Source organism: Theropithecus gelada, chromosome 5, assembly GCF_003255815.1.
Source record: "Theropithecus gelada isolate Dixy chromosome 5, Tgel_1.0, whole genome shotgun sequence".
NCBI lineage: Eukaryota > Metazoa > Chordata > Mammalia > Primates > Cercopithecidae > Theropithecus > Theropithecus gelada.
The window spans coordinates 134711788-134721415 of NC_037672.1; the positions used below are offsets into that span (position 1 = coordinate 134711788).

A 9628-nucleotide genomic window follows, 5' to 3' on the forward strand; every position below is an offset into this window, starting at 1 on the left:
TGTTCAAATTAAATTCTGGATATTTAATTACCCATAGACATCCTAAAATGGGTGAACAATTGTCATCATGTAGCCCTATGTAAATAACTGTTAATATTGTTCATAAACAGGTTGGTAATATAAAGTAAAATAAAACTCAAATTCAAGGGTGGATGAGAATTCTATTAGCATTAAAATATTTCTGTGGTAAAGTGTTTTATCCACTTCAGAATCATCCAAAACACAACATGCTCTTAATGAATAAATAATTTCTAAAAAGTTTAAAAGTCTCTCTTTTGCTGAGGCCCCTGGCACTGGCAGGATGGGCAAGTGCCATGTACTTCGTACTGCTAGGAAGCTCTGTAGTCACCGAAGAGACCAGCAGTGGCATGATAAACACCAAGAAAGTCCATTTAAGCACAGCCCTGAAGGCCAACTCTTTTGGAGGTGCTTCTCCCGCAGAAGGAATTGTGCTGGAAAAAGTGGGAGTTGAAGCCAAACAGCCAAATTCTGCCATTAGGAAGTGTGTCAGGGTCCAGAGCATCGAGAATGGCAAGAAAGTCAGAGCCTTTGTACCCAATGATGGTTGCTTGAACTTCATTGAGGAAAACGGTGAAGTTCTGGTTGCTGGATTTGGTATAAAAAGTCATGCTCTTGTTGATATTCCTGGAGTCTGCTTTAAGGTTGTCAAAGTAGCCAATATTCTCTTTTGGCCCTACACAAAGGCAAGAAGGAAAGACCAAGATCATAAATTTTAATGGTGAAAACACCATAGTAATAAGTTTTCATATGCAAAAAAATAAAAGTAAAAATAAAAGTAAAAATGGTTCTGCTCCAAATAAGTTTTTTTTATCAACACAGCATTTAGGGAGTCAGATTTTTTTAATTTGTATGATGTGCTATCCAAGGACTAATTTAAAGAACTTAATCAAATGATCATTGTCGCTATGCTATGGAGTATGAGATAAATATGTTGTCAGAAGATCTATCTTGTCTTTTCTTTAAAACTAAATTTTCCATTAGAATGCTATATGCTCCCATATTTTATTTTATTCTAGTATTTACTTATTTGATTGCATATATAACGTTATCTGAAATCCTTTCTTAATATATGGTATATAATAATTATTTACAAACACATGTTAAACTGGTTAAGGTCAGGTATAAAAATTTGTCAAAAGCTTGAAACTGTTCTTTTCACACTGTATTTCTATCATAATAAGTGAAATGATAAAGGATTTTTTTAATAAAATGTTAAATTGTCTAGAAAAAGGGTGTATCAAAAATATTTAAACTGTCTTAAATTTTAGTTCTAAGCTTTGATAAAATTCAAGTAGTTCCTAAATACCTTTTTGTTATTATAATTCAAGGCCCAACATTATACCTACTAATAAAAATATAAATTTGAGTTTATAGTAATTTTAATAGGTATTTATATATCAAATAAGGATACAAGTTTTATTTTATTCGAGATATCTTTTTATTCAAATTATATCTTTAATCTCTGTAAATTCTATAAGAGAAAATAAGAGAAAATATTCTTCACCAATTTCAGAAATAGTCTATAAAAGAGAATTTACTTTTTGAAGGTAGCAAACCTGGGGTGTCTTCTCATGAAATAATAGAGTGACAATTTCTCTATGTAATCTGATTAATATTATTAGTCAAAATAGATGAGTCAGAACTTATCCTATTGTCACCGTTTTATTGTTCAGACTAACTAGAATATTCATTTCTATCTTATCAGTAGATCATTTGCAAAAAAGTGAAGTACCTTAAAGAGATCTGTATAATTTAATATATGCACTTTATATCTTTTACCTATTAAACATGTGAAAAAGGAAATGTACTAAGATCATAAAATTAAGCAAAGATAAGAATGGAATTATTAAAAATGCATATAGTCATTTTGATTTGAGAGCATGTGGCTAAAATAATCTAAACTTCAGGGTTTTGAGGAATCATACATTGATTAAGCTTTTGTAAGATTTACCTTAGGGGAGTTTAATGGAAAGACATAATGGGGAAATAGTCATGTTTAAAATCAAACATTCCTTTGATTAGAGGGTGAATATTGCCAAAAGTAATGAAAGCTGACCAGTTTTTATGTATGAAGCACTTTTCACCCACACAGAAACCAAAAAGAAGAGGCAAGTACATATATGCGATATTCAAAATTACTTTATTCGGATTTGAAATTAAGGTCATTTTAGTGTTCCATGCTACAAGTGCTAAATAACTGCAGAGCAACAGAATAGTCTTTGGAATTCTTCAGTATTTCCAATACAGACATTAGCAAAATATCAGATGTCATCCCCTTTAAACAAGACATGAAATAAACAAGTTAAGGACCTTCAACATGGTGGCTAATAGCTATATGTGAGTTCTACAGCGAACAAACAGGTTCCTAAGGATCCTAAAGAGACTTATGTCACAGTCTGACAAATTATTGTTATATTGAAAAACATTAAGAACACATTCTCTCCAAAATAAAGTTTCCATTTAGGCACCATCAGCAGGGCTTAATTAGAAAACATGAATAATTGAACATGATGCTGATCTCTTTGAGAAACAAACCTAAGAGTCACGTAGAGGCAAATTCTTGTTAGACAAAAGGGCATGAGGTACTGAATCATTCTGCAATGTTTTCCTGTCTCTGCTGGCAACATTTTCAGTGATAATTCAAATGAATACCCTCTGAGCAAATACTATAAATGTAAGTCTTCAGTTAAAATAGGAAAAATATGAAATAAATAAACAAAAACTCTTGCAATCTCTACATAAAGCCACGTTTCTGCAAATGTAATAGAGAAAGAGGGAGAGAGAAAAGGTATAGATTAGAAATACCTTAGTGTATTGCAGTCTTCATAGAATTAATCATTCTGGCAATAGTCTTAAAAGCCAAGTTTACAAATACTCTCTACTGAAAAACAGTTTGAATTTATGTGCCTGTTTCTCATTTTATGTAAGTCCCTCCCTAGTCGTGTGCTAAGAGAGCATATGCTAAATGCTTACCTAAAATCCTCAGTGGCTATTCCAGGTTCAATGTGTTAACTTGAGGTTATTAAAAATATATCTGTTGGTAAGCAGTGTTTAAATTAACTAAAACAGTTTAGGCACACATGTACAAAATCCAAATAGCTAAAACCAAATTAAAACACAAAAGCAAAGGTGTTGAAATAAAAAAGCCAACTCTGTGAAATATTTATAGAGGTATATTCTGAGCCAAATATTAGTACTCATGGATTGGGGTACAGTCTCAAGAAGTCCTGAGAACATGTGCCCAAGGCGGCCAGGCTAAAACTTGGTTTTATATATTTTAGGGAGACAGAAGCTGTAGGTAAAGGCATAAAACATATAAGGTATTCATTGGTTTGACTTGGAAAGGTGGGACATCTTGAAGAAGAGAGGTGGTAGAGGGAGTACTTACAGGTGTTAGGTGGATTCAAAGATGTTCTGATTGTCTTGAAAGAGTTAAGCTTTGCCTAAAGTTGAAGACACCAGAAAGAAATGCTTGAGTTAAGGAGAGTTGTGGAAGCCAAGGTTCTTATTATGTAGATGAAGCCTGTAAGTAGCAGGCTTCAGAGAGAGTAGACGGTAAATGTCTCTTTTCAAACCTTAAAAGGTGTCAGATTTTTAAGGTCTGAATCCAGAAAAGATTTAAAAAGGGAAGGAGATTCTCCACAGAATGCAGATTTCCCCAACAAGAGACATCTTGTCAGGCCCATTTAAAAAATCTCAATTAAACATATTTTGGGGTAAAATGCCTTGATTTCCTTTAGAGTCATGTGATAACATACCAGAGTCAGGTTGGAATTTGGTATTTTATTGCTATAGAGTCTGTTTTGTCAGTTTTATGTTCTCTATTTTAATGTTAATCCTCAGTTGTGCCAAAACCCCAAAGGGAGGGGGGTTAATGAGGCTTGTCCAACTCCCATTTCCTGCTACAGCCTGAACTAGTTTTTCAGTTTTTGGGGGGATCCCCTTTGGCAAGAGAAAGGAGTCCCTTCAGTCTGTTGGGGGATTATAATTTTATTTTTGGCTTACAGTGTTTATCTAGTTTACTGATTCTCCTGGAGCCATGCCCAACACTACTATTTCTATGTCTTTCGTTTTTGTTATCTTTCTCTATTATGGGCCATGTATCATTTTCTTGGATTCCCTGTTTGTTCAGAATAACTAACCAAAGGGGTCCCCCCTCTTTCTGTTTTATTATTTTATCTACCATAAAGAGGAATTGGAACATTGTCTGTAAAAGCTACAGCTCTTGCTCCTGCTTTTGCTGACTTTGCAAAGTCTTCTTTGCCCTCTACATAACCTTCCATTATATTGCTCTCTGCTTTTTCTCAATTTGCTTCTCTGTCCATATATTGTGCTATGCCTCAGGACTTCCAGACCTGAAGAAGACATCAGAGTATACCTTAAAAACCCTGAAGTTAGTGAGACTGTGACCACCCAATGGGTTCACCTTGCCCACTGCTTAGACAAAGCTGATTTATGAAGGCAGGGGAATTGCAACAGAGAAAGAGTAAATCACTCAGAGCCAGCTGTGCAGGAGACTAGAGTTTTATTATTACTCAAATCAGTCTCCCTGAGCATTAGGGGATCAGAGTTTTTAGGGACAACTTGGTGGGTAGGGGGATGCCAGTGAGCCAACAGTGCTGATTGGTTAGGTAGGAGATGAAATCATGGGAAGTTGAAGCTGTCCTCTTGTGTTGAGTCAGTTCCTGAGGGGGGCTGCAAGATCAGATGAGCTAGTTTATCCATCTGGGTAGTGTCAGCTGATCTATCAAGTGCAGGGTCTGCAAAATATCTCAAGTACTGATCTTAGGAGCAGTTTAGAGAGGGCCAGATTCTTGTAGCCTCCAGGTGCATGACTCCTAAACCATCATTTCTAAACTTGTGGCTAATTTGTTAGTCCTACAAAGGCAGTCTGCCCTCCAGGCAAGAAGGAGGTGTGTTTTGGGAAAGGGCTGTTATCAGCTTTGTTTTAAACTATAAACTAAGTTCCTCCCAAAGTTAGTTTAGCCTATGCCCAGGAAGGAACAAGGACAGCTTAAAGGTTAGAAAGAAGATGGAGTCAGTAAGGTTAGATCTCTTTCACTGTCTCAGTCTTAATTTTGCAAAGGCAGTTTCAAGATCACTGAGCAGTTTTTTTCTGCTCAGTGCAATAGTTCAAAATTCAGATTCTGTGACCAGACTGCTCGAGATTCCAGTCTTAAGGCCACTGCCTCCCTACCAAAAAGACCTTCAGTGTTTCATTTTATCTCTCTGTGCCTCCATTTTTTCACCTGTAAATGGGACAATATTTATCTTGAGCTTTTCAGAAATAATAAATGTGCTAATTATGTAAAGTGCTCAGAAAAATGTTGCCTTTAAAACTGCCTTTGCGAATATTGTAACTAAGGCAATTATGACAGTGAAAGAGATCTGACCTAACTGACTCCATCTTATTTCTAACCTCCAAGCTGCTCTTGTTCATTCCTGGGAGCAGGCTGAAGTAATTTTGGGAATAACTTAGTTTGTGGTTTAACTTTTAAAACAAAGATGTGAACACCCCTTTCCCAAAACAAACCCCATTCCTGCCTAGGGTCTAGATTGCCTTTGCAGGACTAACAAATTAGTCACAAGATTAGAAATTATGGTTTAGGAGTCATGCAGCTGGAGGCTGCAAGATTCTATACCTCCCCAAATTGCTCCTGGGGATACCATCACTGTTTTAAAACATAAGATGAGTTCCTGAGATATTTTGCAGACCCTGCCCTTGATGCATAAGCTGGTGCCACCCAGATTGATAAACTGGCTCATCTGACTTTGTGGACCCCACCAAGTTTTTAGTGCAAGAGAACAACTTTGACTCCCTGTAATTTCATGTCTGACCTGACCAATCAAAACTCCCAATTCACTGGCCTTCCCCCTACCAACCAAATTATCCTTAAAAACTCTGATCCTCAAATGCTCGGAGATACTGATTTGAGTAGTAATAAAACTCCGATCTCCCACACAGCCTGTTCTGCATGAATTATTCCTTCTCAATTGCAATTCCCCCATCTTGATAAATCAGTAATAAGCATCATATCAATTGTTAACTATCAATGTTGTTGTTATTATTATTACTACTATTATTACTAGTATTGTAACTAAACATAGGCTCAACTGCTTGCTGCTTGCAAAGCCAATAACAGGGATGCGATTTAGTGAAAGGAAATTGACTTTATTCCAGAGCTAGCAGTGAGGAAATGGTCAAGGCTAGTACCTTAAAGAAACCATTTCAAACTTTAGACTGGGACAAGGTGCTTACAAAGGGAATTTGGAATGGGAGGCATGTGGAAATAGTCCTGAATACAAGGTCTGCGTGTTCTGTTCTGGTGGCTTTCTTGAGTTGTGCTCCACCTGGAGTGCAGGCTGGCATTATCTCAACCATGGCCAGGTTGTTGACGAACCACTTTGAGGTAATCTCTGGAATTTTGCAGCTGGGTCTCCCCGCCTGGTCTGTCTCACGATTAGCCCCTGGAACTTCTAAGTAAGCACATAGTTAAGTGTGCATGGTGTAAGTTTAACAAGCATACAGTTACATAAATGTGCATGGTGTAAGGGGGTTGTATGATGGAAAAAGGAGGAAATAAAGGGTTTTCAGGTACTTTTCAAGGCTACGTGCTCAGATTAAGAAAGGAAAACAAGCTCTAAAATGCATTTCTAGGTGGTATACCCAGTTACGGTATTAGTGAGAGAAAGACAGATGTTAATCTTTTATTTTCTACTAATTCAATGAACAATTTTGCAAAATTGAAAACTTTTTGTAGTTTTTTTTTTTTTTTACTTTTAAGGAAAGAATTGCCAGTTAATATACAAGACCTTTCCTCACACTAAAAATAAGAATTTGAAACTGAAGCAAGGCTGTCCTTAAAATATTTAAAATTAAGAGTATTTAAGGCTGCTTTATTTTTACATTACATATTATTATAAGACAACCTCTTAGATGCCATAGAATAATATATTAAAATTTTTATTACCTGTATATTTTATAATGTGATTTCATTTTAAAATGAAACCCATTTATGTTAATGGGTTTTTCCCACATTATTTTTTTTCTGACATTATTATTGATATATGCATTTTTTTTTACCTTGAATCACTATTTACAATCATTTCTAGGAAGAAAAAAATGTCAAAATGTGTTGTTTCTTTATAATGAATTCTGTGTGAATAGATGCATCTGAGATTTTTTTCTCATTTCAATTCATTCCTCATGTAATATTACATAGCCTGGAGTATAAACAAAAGCTAAAAATAAACACACATATTTCTTAGCTTGTAACAGCTATGATACGCTTCCTGTAAAAAAGAAATAACTTAACCAAAATAGCAGTTTCAGAAAACACCTCTTCAAAGAGAAATTGTTTAGAAAAAGTATGATCTTAAATTTGGAGAAGAGCTGAGATGTCAAATAGTTAAGTTTTTACCTAAAGAATCAAATGCTTATGAAACATCAATTTTTCTAATCATCATTAATCTTTGACTAACAAGTACCTGGGGTGGAAGCTTGTTGCTTAACAAGGCATCCCATTCCTTTGCATTTCTGAAACACTCAAATTGAGTCACAAGTAGCCTCCATGTCATTTCCCTTCAGAAGTCCTGCCTCTACCCTCTATTTTATAAGAAATAAATGCACTATCTTGAGATATTCCTTATGACGTAATTCGTAGCTTCTAACTGTCCTAATTGTTCTTCCCTAGTCATTCTTCTTTGCCAGTTTTCCTCTGAAAATCTCAGGCAATTTCACAGTCTTTTCTTGTTTCCTTTCTAACACAAAATACACAAATGTAAATTTAATGAAGCACATAGTTGAAAATTAAAGGACTGCATTTTTCTATCCTTTTATATAATAACTTTTATTCTGCTTCTTCAAAAAATATCTTAGAACATAGCAGCAACAAAAACATACATTTAGTCCAAAAATGAGAATGACCTGATTCAGGTCAATTAAATTCAAATGCCTGCCATCAATCCCTTTGCTTTCCATTTTATCATCAAGCATTATGTTACTGATTTTAATGTCCAGTTAGCTACTTATCTATTTTTATTTGTTGCCAAAATTAATTTTTTGGGTTTCTATTATGGGGTAAATCTATTCTATAAAGAGCTGAGAAAGTGTTATGCCTTAATTGTAAAATTAGGAGATAAAAAATCAACCTGTTTAAACATATTTCCAAACTCACCAATGAGTATAAAACATGAAATAAAGTTCTCTCTTGCAATTTGTGAGAAATCAAACACATATATTCTCAAAGATAATTAGAAACAAAGCTGGTCTCCACAGTTTATCTCTGAATGAATAGGCACATACCTGGTGCTTTTATTCATTCCTAGAGAAATCCCACCTGTAGATTGTATAACTACAGGAATCGATATTTGGAAGAAGTTGTCACAAAGAATGCCTCACTCAGGATTGCAGGTGACTCCTTTACAGCTGGGGGAGCATGGTAGAATTTTCATCTATATGTGGGGGTTGGAGGTAGAAGTTGAAGAATGATGATAAATAAGAATAAAAGAGAAATGGAAACATACTTTCGTGGAATTTAAAATAACTCATGCTCTAGTCAAGTTTGTTTTCACAAATATTAAATGAAATTCCAAAAATCTATAACGAAATTGCTGTTAGCAATAGAGCCGGTAGGGAGGTGGGGAAACAGGGCATGCTCTGTTTGAATAGAGTTAATATAAGTGAATAATAAATTATGGGAAGAGAAACAGGCACTCTAGTAATTTTGCATCTTGAAGAACGTGTTTTATACATTTATGAAAATTCTCCCATAAATTAAGTAATGTATTAAAGAATGCAAGGAAAGGCAAACATTTTATTCAAACCAGTTGTGTTTTATTTCCCAGTTTTATTATATACCATGGAAAATTGATTTAAAATTCCTAACTAAACCCTGACTTGCATCAGAAAATAATCTTCAATTCCACTTTTAAATTTACTTTTAAAGAGGAAAATGTGTATTTCACTGAAATCTTGCATTAATAAGATAACTTTGCTTTTTATATAACACTTTGGCCAGAAATCCTGAGTTTTATTCTATGTACTTGCTTACATTTATGTGATGCACCTTAGCAATAAATCTGCGACAATTTAGGCAATGCTGGTAAAGAAGATCTTTAGTTAAACCAAACCAAAGACCTGCGAAGGATTGTAACATCACGTGCTGGCAGTTCCAAGTGAATTAGGCAAACTCTAATTTTACTAACTCGAAGATGATCAGGTATGTACTTGAGATAACTGTCACATGCAACTTGAAGATAATCCCAAGATTTAGTCTGGGACTTTTGTTACTGGAAAGGTGTCCCCATCCAGACCCTAAAAGAAGGTTCTTGGATCTTTCCCAAGAAAGAATTCAAGGGAGGTCCCTAGAATATAGTGAAGACAAGTTTATTAGAAAAGTAAAGCAATAAAATAATGGCTACCCCATCGACAGAGCAGCCTCATGGGCTTCTGGCTTCTGGTTGCCCATTTGTATGGTTATTTCTTGATTACACACTATACAAGGGGTGGATTATTCATGCCTCCCATTGTAGATCATATAGGGTAACTTCCTAACATTGCCACGGCATTTGTAAACTGTCATGGTGCTGGCGGGAGTGTAGCAGT

At 35.1% G+C, this 9628-nt stretch overlaps 1 pseudogene; it reads left to right on the plus strand.

Moving 5' to 3' along the window:
- The first annotated feature begins 301 nt into the window (after positions 1 to 301).
- LOC112625127 lies at positions 302 to 730 on the plus strand (annotated as a pseudogene).
- Positions 731 to 9628: the final 8898 nt, after the last annotated feature.